The 10,213-nt window shown below is 39.9% G+C and overlaps 1 protein-coding gene across 1 annotated transcript in view; it reads right to left on the bottom strand.

Moving 5' to 3' along the window:
* entpd1 (ectonucleoside triphosphate diphosphohydrolase 1) overlaps nucleotides 1–10,213 on the bottom strand; it is a 185,760-nt gene that overhangs the window by 19,543 nt on the left and 156,004 nt on the right. The window lies entirely within an intron of this gene.

Below are 10,213 nucleotides of genomic sequence, written 5' to 3'. Positions count from 1 at the left end.
ACCATCAGCAGAAAACGGCTAATATATGGGTGTGATCAGTATGCATGCTAATGTGAATAGCACAATCACTACAAGTGGTATCTGGGGAATGCTTTGGTTAGTTTTTTTTTTATGGTGGAACCGCAGCTCTACCAGTATTTTGTGCAGTGATTTAAGAAAAACACACATTATTATGACAACAATAATCCTCACTTAATGATATTCTAAATGACAAGCTGAATATTTCTTTTTTCAAGACGGTGGTAAGATCCTATTGTTCAACTTGAATGTGCAGACGCTCCATCAGTCTGTCACAAAATATGAAAATCCTCATTAGTAACAGTAAATATCTATCTATCCAGTGGTGTGCACAGTGAGAGGGCACAGGAGGTTACTTATGCTCCAAGCGCCCTTATGTACCCATCTTGTTGGTGCTAAGCCGCTTCTGCTCGATTCAATCCAAGTGTCTCAGAAGTGCTGATCTGGTTGTGTCTCAACGCCCCACTGATGAGCTAAAATATTAATTTTAACAAGTCATTAAAGTTCAAATATAATTTTTTTCCCCCCCACAATCCAATATAAGGTTGGATTTAAAATAAAAAAAAGTGATAGCCCTAAGCTATGGACAGCAGCTAGTTAACTTGGCATGATCAAATGTTATATCTCATATGTAATTGCAAAACCTGAAGTGTAAAAACATCACGTCATGTTCTAGGCTATTTCTTAGCCGCCCATGAAACCACAATTTGTTGTTTCTACACTTTGGATTTAACATGAAAGGTTTTGATTGACAGATTTTCTTACCTTTATACAGATCAGGGTGGCAGGTTTGCTCTGTTTCCAAACTAGTCTGCTGATTGTAGCCTTACATTTGCAGTACAGTCTTACAAGTGGTAACGACGTCTAGATCTGTCTGTTAACAGGCAAGCGAACGAGTGTTTTTTTGTTGTTGTTGTTTTTTGTCAAAATGTCAAAACTCTGAATATTGACTTTTTAAATTTTTATTTTTTATTTTTTACTTTTGCTGTGATCTTAGTGCCAAAAAGCTGCAGTGAAATGCAGACTTTCATTCTCAGTTGTTTATATATCTTTAATACAAACTAACAAAGTCCAACTATTTAAATCTTGTAGAATACAGGATGTCCTGACCCAATTTCTAAGTCCCCAACTGAGTCTTTTAATATTTAGTGCCTCTGATACTTATATTTATTTAAATGTTGATTAAATATGTATCTGACACATTCAAATAACAGCTGTAACCTACTCAGTCTGACACACTTTAATGTTCACTTTAAGCTTCTTCATAACAATACTGACAGCCTGCGTTCAAAACTATAAAGATGAAAGGTTGAATTATTGATGTGACGCTAAGTAATGCTTAACCAGAAGAATGTGACCCCTGAAAGTGATCAGCTACAGAGAAGACATGTCACTCTGTGGAATTTGTTGGGACTACAAAACCAGTCCTTTCATGGTTTTACAATGGCCTTGCGCCATAAATAATCTTTGGCTATGTACAGACTTGAACTGGCAGAGAGAACAAAAACCCGTTGACAGTCATGTTTTTCAAAATGGAAATTAATCACCTGTGCACAAATTACATAATTTGTTCACACATGCACCCACTCATTGTCATTCGGAAATCCTGTGAAATGCTTCCAGTGTCATTAAGGAGACCAGCGTCAGCAGGCGGAGGTGGGCAAAACAGTACAGTAATAAAAACAAGTCATAAAAAGAGAAGCAGCAGCAGCAGTATTTGAACTGATACTAAGCCATTAACATTCTCCGATAGGAATCGGCCTGATACCCATACTTTGAATCAGCTTGGAAAAATCTCTGTTATTAGCAACATAAAACTCTGTTATTATGTACTCTAGGTGTATCTAAATAAGGCTTAATTTCAACTTTTGAACTCATTATATGCGCTTCATCTTGAGACAAATGTCAAACAGATTCCTTGTGCCTTAGTCATAGACAAAACAAATCAAGCTACACTTCCAGGACTTCACAGGGGAAAATGGAGTTAAAGCTACAGCAGTTTTAATGCTTCACTCTCAGAAAAGAAAATGTAACTGTGAAACCTGAAGTGTAAAAACGTCACGTCATGTTCTAGGTTATTTCTTAGCCGCCCATAAAGACACAATTTGTTGTTTCTGCAGTTTGGATTTAACGTGAAAAATTTTGATGGACAGATTTTCTTACCTTTATACAGGTCAGGGTGGCAGGTTTGCTCTGTTTCCAAACTAGTCTGCTGATTGTAGCCTTGTATTTGCAGTACAGTCGGTACCACTTGTCTATTAACAGGAAAGCGAATGAAAGAACATCCATGAGTACAATTCAGATCCCTTTCATTCACTTCCTGCTCAATACTTAGAAAAGGATCACTTTATTGTGTGTTTCATGAAATTCAACCACAATCTTGTAATTTCCTGAAAACATTTGACCTTTTGGACATTTGGTCCTTTATAGAAACCACACCCTTTCATCCAATACATAATCCCAATGATATTTGATCAGTCTAGTGTTTATAGTCCTTGTAGGCTTTGATGATGGAGAAGTCCGGCTGCCGTCCTAAAGGTAAATTAAACTGGCAGTGACTGATGCTGATATGTTTATCCTACAGGACTCGCCCCTCTTTGTTTTTCAAATGCAAACACTAGTGTCAATAGTTTGTCCTTTCACAATTCTCAGTGTTTCCTCATTTTCCACATTGCTTGATGCAGCAACTTACAGTTCCTCAGGGGGACAAGAAGGCAAACTTACATAGGCCAGAAGATGAGGAAGAAAATGAGAGGGTCGCCTGGCAAGGCTCGTGATGTTTGTTGGACCACATATTTAATCAGCAATCAGTGAAATGCGACAATCAATAAATCAAAGTATTATTTCTATGGCCTCTCCTGCTGACTGGCGCCTCGAGGGCTTTTAGTTAGAGAGCAGTTGTTTAATGAAATGCAACCAAAACAACAATATTTGATTTAGTGTATTCTGATCATCCACGCTGACCTCTTAAAAAGGACCAGTGTACATCATTCAGTTCATACTGTTTTCACTCTAATAACAGATATCAACAAGCCGCATTGTCAGAAAATGTTCTGACAGAAATGTCCTGTTTTTATTTTATTTACCGACTTGAGGTTTTGTTGTTTTAAACAGAAATGACTGCATCTTTCACAAAGCTCTGTGTTGGAAATGTTGCAACAATAGAAGTGCAACAGATTTGACTTTGCTTGATGTCCACCACATGACCAAAGTCAATTATGTAGGTTAAAAGGTTTAGGGCTCATTTCCATTGTGGTCCTCGACATATAAACAGCAACAATAACACATGGATACAGCTGACATGACATCACACATCTGTCCCAAATATGGGTCGTAAGTAGGGGTGTAGGGATTAGGAGTGCCCAGAGACGATCTTGAATCTGGGCCGATCAAGGCATTTTGGTGAATGGTATTGACTGTATGGAGCTAGTTTTGGCTGTGATCCTTTATTTTATGTAAACTGTCGCATTGGTGTCATAAATGGAGAACAGAGTTTGTGGCAAGATGCAGTGTAATTGTGATTTTTATGTGTTGTGACACATAAATGTGTTAAACCCAGCTAAGACAACAGATCTGCGTCGAGACAAAACTGTTTTAGAGCCTTGCAGTAAAAAGTTGGAGCAGTGTTTACTGGCGTGCCTCCTGAACCTACCAGTGTGTGTAGCAGGCCCTTAGTAGCCCAAATATTTGTGACAGATGATAACCACCTGTTCAGTAGTCTGTTAACAGTGAAACTGGGTTGAATTGCCTCTTGGTAATCATTACGTGTAATCTACGCAGACTAAGGATTCAACTGCGTGATATGTTGTAATGCTCCAGTGTCTGTCACTGACGTTGGAGACGTAATTTGTGACATAGTTTGAAACCTTGCTGTTAATCGCTTTTTATTTGTTTCTGTGTCCTCTCAGTTTTTAAATAAGGATTTACTCATGTCTTCTTGTTTGCTTTTATTGGGCTCCATTAATACGATTTTCAATCAGCAGTGTGAACAAAGCAATAAAATATTGAAGTCAACTGTGTAATAAGTAATTATAACTTGCCCCCCCAATACTGAGGAATATTGGCACTCATGGAGTAGAAAATATATTCTCCTTTTCTGAACACTGTCAAAGGTTCTGTCTCGTTATTAGGGCCCGAACACCGAATGGTGCGAAAGCCCTATTGTTCTTCAAGGAATTCTTCTTCCCTATTATTCTCGTTCATGAAGCTTAATCGCCGTTTTGGTGGCTTTAACATACTCAAAAACTCATGAAACCCATGTCAGTTGTGGCGAAGATGCATGTATTGTAGTGGTTTTTGCTAAACTTAACATGACACCATAGTCGCCATTTTTGCCGATTCACACATATTGTACTTTAACAAACTTTTATCTATCGGTGTGCCTGTGGCGTGGCGTGGCGTGGCGTGGCGCCCATTTTGAGCGTCTCGCCATGACCGACCTTCTCCAAACTTTACATGTATGATAATTGTAAGGACCTGAAGACCCCTGTATGGTAATATTCGCTCAGTCATAGCACCCCCTGGTGGAAACTGGAAATTCAACTTTTTATACTTTTACATGTTTCGTTGAGCTGGTTGATCACATGAACCTAAATTCGGGCCAGAATAGCCTTAACATGTCGATGGTGATATATTAAGAAGTTCGTGAGACTTTGTCGAAGGGCGTCACTGTGGCGATGCGACAAATAATGACACAGGGAGTTTTACGTTTAAGGTCAAAGGATGTGTTACGTTCCCCGACTGATGTCTAGGGGAGGTGGGGAGGAACAATGTAAATAAACTAGGGAAAAAGGATCACGGGCAACGAATGAATGAACAAAAGTGATTTATTAACAATAAATCAAAACCATAGAAGGCACAAACTTAAAACTACTTTCCAAAAGGGGAAAAGAGACACTACAGCAATGCTCAATCTACCACAATAAACAATCTAGCTAAATGGTCACCTACCAACGCACTGACGCACACACACACACACACCTACCTACCTACACACACACACACACACACACACACACACACACACACACACACACACACACACACACACACACACACACACACACACACACACACACACACACACACACACACACAATGTAACGTGCTAGCTGGCCCACGGGGATCGTCTGCCTTGCTTCCCCTGCCTCTTATCCACTGGGGCACCAATCAGCGGCTTGACCGCAGCTGCATTCAATCCGGGGTTTCAGCTGGTAGCTGCAGGCAGGATCATGGGAGTCACCTGTATGGACCCTGGGGGTGGAAAAAGAGAGAGCACAGGATACACACACATAACACCCCCTCCCATAAGACCAAACCACAGTGAACCTAATTAATACACCCTATATGTATTATCCACACACACCAAAAAAACATCTCACCCACGGGATAGAGCATCAGCGACCACATTGTCTGCCTCCTTCTTGTGCTTTATTTCAATATTGGAACCCTGCACTAACAGGGCCCAACGCATCAACCGCTGGTTGCGTTTGTACATTTGGGCCAGGAAGACGAGAGGATTGCGATCGGTGAACACAGTCAGCGGAGATGAACCGGAGCCAACATGCACTTCAAAATGCTGCAGGGCGATAAGCATGGCCAGCGTCTCCTTCTCAATGGTGGAATAGTTCAGCTGGTGGCGCTTGAACTTCGCAGAGAAGCAGCACACAGGATGGCACACATCTTCCTCGCCTTCTTGCAACAGCACAGCACTTGCTCAAGAAACACTGGCATCGACTTCCAGCTTAAAGGGAAGCGAGAAGTTGGGAGTAGACAACTCATCCGCCAGAGTAGCAGCCTGCTGCAGGGTGGTCACTTTCTGCTCATTTAAATAAATGCTCCAACCGCTTTCGCAACACACTGTCAATGCCACCCCTAACAAACTCCAAAGGGAATCCACTCTTACCTACCAGGGACAGAACAACACTTCACTTACCGTGTACGAGGCCGCCGTAACCATGCGCCACAAAAATATATCAGTGGCAGAGCCAACTTCACTACGCAAACCTGGTCCATCAAGTTAGGACGAGTCCCCAATTGTTACGTTCCCCGACTGATGTCTAGGGGAGGCGGGGAGGAACAATGTAAATAAACTAGGGAAAAGGGATCACGGGCAACGAATGAATGAACGAAAGTGATTTATTAACAATAAATCAAACAACTATATAAAGGGACAAAGTTAAAACTACTTTCCACAAGGGGAAAAGCGACACTACAGCAATGCTCAATCTACCACAATAAACAATCTAGCTAAATGGTCACCTACCAACGCACTGACGCACACACACAACACCTACACACACACACACACACACACAATGTAATGTGCTAGCTGGCCCACGGGGATCGTCTTGCCTGGCTTCCCCTGTCTCTTATCCACTGGGGCACCAATCAGGGGTTTGAGCTGGTAGCTGCAGGCAGGATCATGGGAGTCACCTGGGGGGTGGAAAAAGAGAGGGAGCACAGGATACACACGCGTAATGGGATGCTTGAAACCTCATGAAACGTGGCACATACATCCAGTCTGGTGAAGACGATACATCTAACGTGTTTTGCGCATGGGTGTGGCAAAATGGCTCACTAGCGCCCCCTGAACTGAAGCCCCTTCGCCCAGTTTCACCTACAAACACCAAATTCGTTGGACATGTGTATCACACCGAGATGTACAAAAAAGTCTCTTGGCATCATGACCTCAACTCCAATATTTTGCTGTAGTATGATTTTTTTTTTAGTCATATTTTGGACTACAGAGTATGAATTTTTTGAGATATTTTAGACGACATTTTAGAAATATCTTTTTTTTAATATTTTGGACGACGTGCTATAGTATGACTTTTTTACGATATTTCGGATAACATGCTATAGTGTGACTTTTTATCATTTTGCGCGACAATGTAGTATGACTATCATATTTCGGACGACATGCTATAGTATGACTTTTTTCATTATTTCGCACGACATGCTATAGTATGACTCTTTTATCATATTTCGCACGACATGCCATAGTATGACTTTTTAATCATATTTCGGACGACATGCTATATAGTATGACTTTATCATTTCGGACGACATGCTATTTTTTTCATCATATTTCGCACGACATGTTATAGTATGACTTATTTATCATTTTTGATATTTTTTTAATGATATTTTGGATGACATGCTATATACTATGAATTATTTTTCATATTTTTGACCACATGCTATAGTATGACATTTTGAATGATATGCTATCCTGTGCCATTTGTTTTGACGTTTTGTAAGACATAGTATAGTATGCAATTTCCATCACAATTTGGAAGACATATTATGGTATGACTTTTTAATGAAGTTTTGGACGACATTCTATACTCAGACATTTGCATGACCTTTAGGACGATATTGTTTAATACGACTTTATTATGACATTTTTTTTAACATCCTATACCATGAAATATTTTTTTTACATTTCAACGCCTCACTATAATATAGGATGACATCTTTCCTTTGTTAGGACATATTTTTAAGTAAATGCAAAAAATACCAACGAGTGCACAATGCCACAGTTTAAAATTGTTCCTATCATCTGACTTAACAAAAATCGAGTCTATCTTTACACTAATCCTTACAGAAGCCATAAAGTAACCTCAAGTGGCTTTCCACTGGTCAAACATTCAGGGTCCAAAATGGGCCACTGGTTCATCAGAGCATCCTGGATTTCCTGAAAAAGAAGCTTGAAAGCATATTAGCCTGATAGACCAAGGGAGGAATAGGATAACACTTGTAATGCACTTTTGGGAGTGTTGAGTCATATTAACATTCCAGTAAGAGCTGTCTGATTCAATCACTGTAAGACCTTAACCGTCTGTTGAGAATGTTCTTAGTGTAGCAGGATGCTGCGCTGTGAAACAGAGACAGAAAGAGGAAGGGAGAGTGAGAGAACAAATCTAACAACAAGTCTTTATCAAGCCAGTGAGGATTTGAATAGATGAGCAGTATAACATTCAGACAGACAGGCAGGATCTCCGGTTCATTTGTAGGATATTAATGGTACAGTCTCCATGTTCTACCCTGTGCCTGTCTCTTTTCATCAGCAACAGAGGCAAGAGAAAAGAGTATGCAAGCATGGCAGACTTTTGTAGCATACAAAATTTAAGTCTTCCTTTTTTCTACTTAAATGGAGTCTTCAGTTTTTTTTTTTTTTTTTTTTTTTTACAAAGTGGCTCTATGGATTAAAAGGTCTGTTGACTGACATTAATGGCGCCCTATACAATGAATCCCACTGACTTTTGGGGATTTCCTGTCTTCTCCAATGCCATGATAGGTTAACAGTAGTAGTTCATAATGAAATCTCTGTAGTAACTTGTAATCATCCTACATGTTATTAAGCTGCATCATGGAGCCAAATGTCAATTTGTTTGATTTACGACCAAATATTTGCAATACAAATCAGCTGTGTGACTTGCTTTGTGTTTAATTAGCAAATAAGTATGCTACTAGGGAGAACATGGTAATCATTGAGCTTGTCATTGTGAGCATGTTGATTGTCGCCATTAGCTCTTAGGTTGCCAGGCTCCGTCTGCCTATTGCTCACAGCTTCAACTCTGAAACCATGAAGTTTCGCTCAGCCACACTGGATGGCGGACCAATCAGCGAAATGTAACGTCCAACAATGGTGGCGGTGGTAGAGCAAGATGAAACGATACGAACAGTGGTAGAAACGCAAGAAAATATCATGGAATTGAAGCAGGAGCATTAACAATGGACGAGGGTCTCTATTGTTTAAAGCTTGATGACTTTCAACACACAACATGCGTCATATGGTGGTCAATGCCGATTGGCTCCTACAGTATTAAAATTAACCCGAGGTCTACCCATTAGAATGCAACTACTAGAAACCATCCTCAATGGGGCGTGGTCAGAGCAGTATATTCATGCAGTAAATTTGATTCCAGTAATATCAGACTAGCTCAAAGGCACTCTATTCCCATACTGTCTCTTACAGTGGAGCTGCTCGCATGGCGGTGGTCTCCTAGACTATCAGCAAAAAGGAACTGATCATGTGTTGTTTTGCAGCAACTCTTCATTGTATAAATTATATTCATTTGAAATTATTTGTGTGCTTTGTGTGGGTTGATTAAGCAACATTTTTTCTCCCTGTTTAATTAAAACAGCCGTTTGGTCTAAAAAGCATTCTATAGGTCTATTTCAATATTCTTGTAGTACTTCATTCTTGTAAAGATGGATTACGTGTGATACTACAACATGTTTGCAGTACCAAATGCTAAAATCTCTTGCATTTGCGGTTTCAAATTGTTACTCTGCTCAGGAGATGGTGAAATGTATTTGAGCATATTTTGGACACAGCGACAGACTGAACAAGGGAAGACACTCGGTTTGACCTACACATACCCTGTATAATCAGAAATTAGTTTCCAAAGCCACACATGAAAGCATTTCAGCAAAGAGGTCACAACTCAGGTCACCCTCCCAGTAAATGGCTCATATTCCATATTATATTAGGAAAAAATGGAAAGCGTTGTGAATGACAAAATAGAATTAGTTTGGGGTCAATCATAATGAGAGAGTCAGTTGGGGTTAATACATAATTCATGGAACCTCCTCACTCTTCCTGACCCTTTTTCGGGCTGCAACTCCTCCTGCTGAGGAGTGTTTCCATGGCGCTGGGTCCCTGAGGAAGTGGAAATTGTCAACAAAGAGGCTTTTTGTCACTCGGGTTTTTCTGCAAGATAGGAAACATGATTGTTTGGCAAAAATAGCTCAAATTTACTCTTCTCTTTTATTGACCAGTGGCAGTCACATGGATAAAAGCTTGTGCTATGTAAGCACACACATACATTTTTAAGTAGATACATTTTTCTTTTTGTTCAGTTCATGAATTGTGCAACACTATGAATGAGGAAATCTCTCACTTACTTTGTGATTATGATGTAATGTATGTAATTTTGGTGCTTTTAGTTTCTGTAGAAATGTCACAGTTAGTGGGAAGCAGGTTCTCAAAGAACGTGGATATACCTGGATGTGAAACTTTTGATTTCAGTCACCATGATTCTGTTTTTGCTTTTTTAAAGCATTTTGCAGAAGATAGTTAAGAAAAGTACTAAAAGTATCTTTCTTCAAGCAGGGAGTAAGAACTCAGTGTTGTTGCTCCTAAAGTGATGACCATGTACTTAAGTCATTTAAAGCTGGGAGGAAA

Source organism: Brachyistius frenatus, unplaced genomic scaffold (assembly GCF_029030835.1).
Source record: "Brachyistius frenatus isolate BFR_SWC_R1_liver_20210118 unplaced genomic scaffold, ASM2903083v1 Contig_115, whole genome shotgun sequence".
Classification (NCBI taxonomy): Eukaryota; Metazoa; Chordata; class Actinopteri; family Embiotocidae; genus Brachyistius; species Brachyistius frenatus.
Note: the sequence above shows the minus strand (reverse complement) of the source record. Positions and strands in the feature narration are given on the sequence as shown.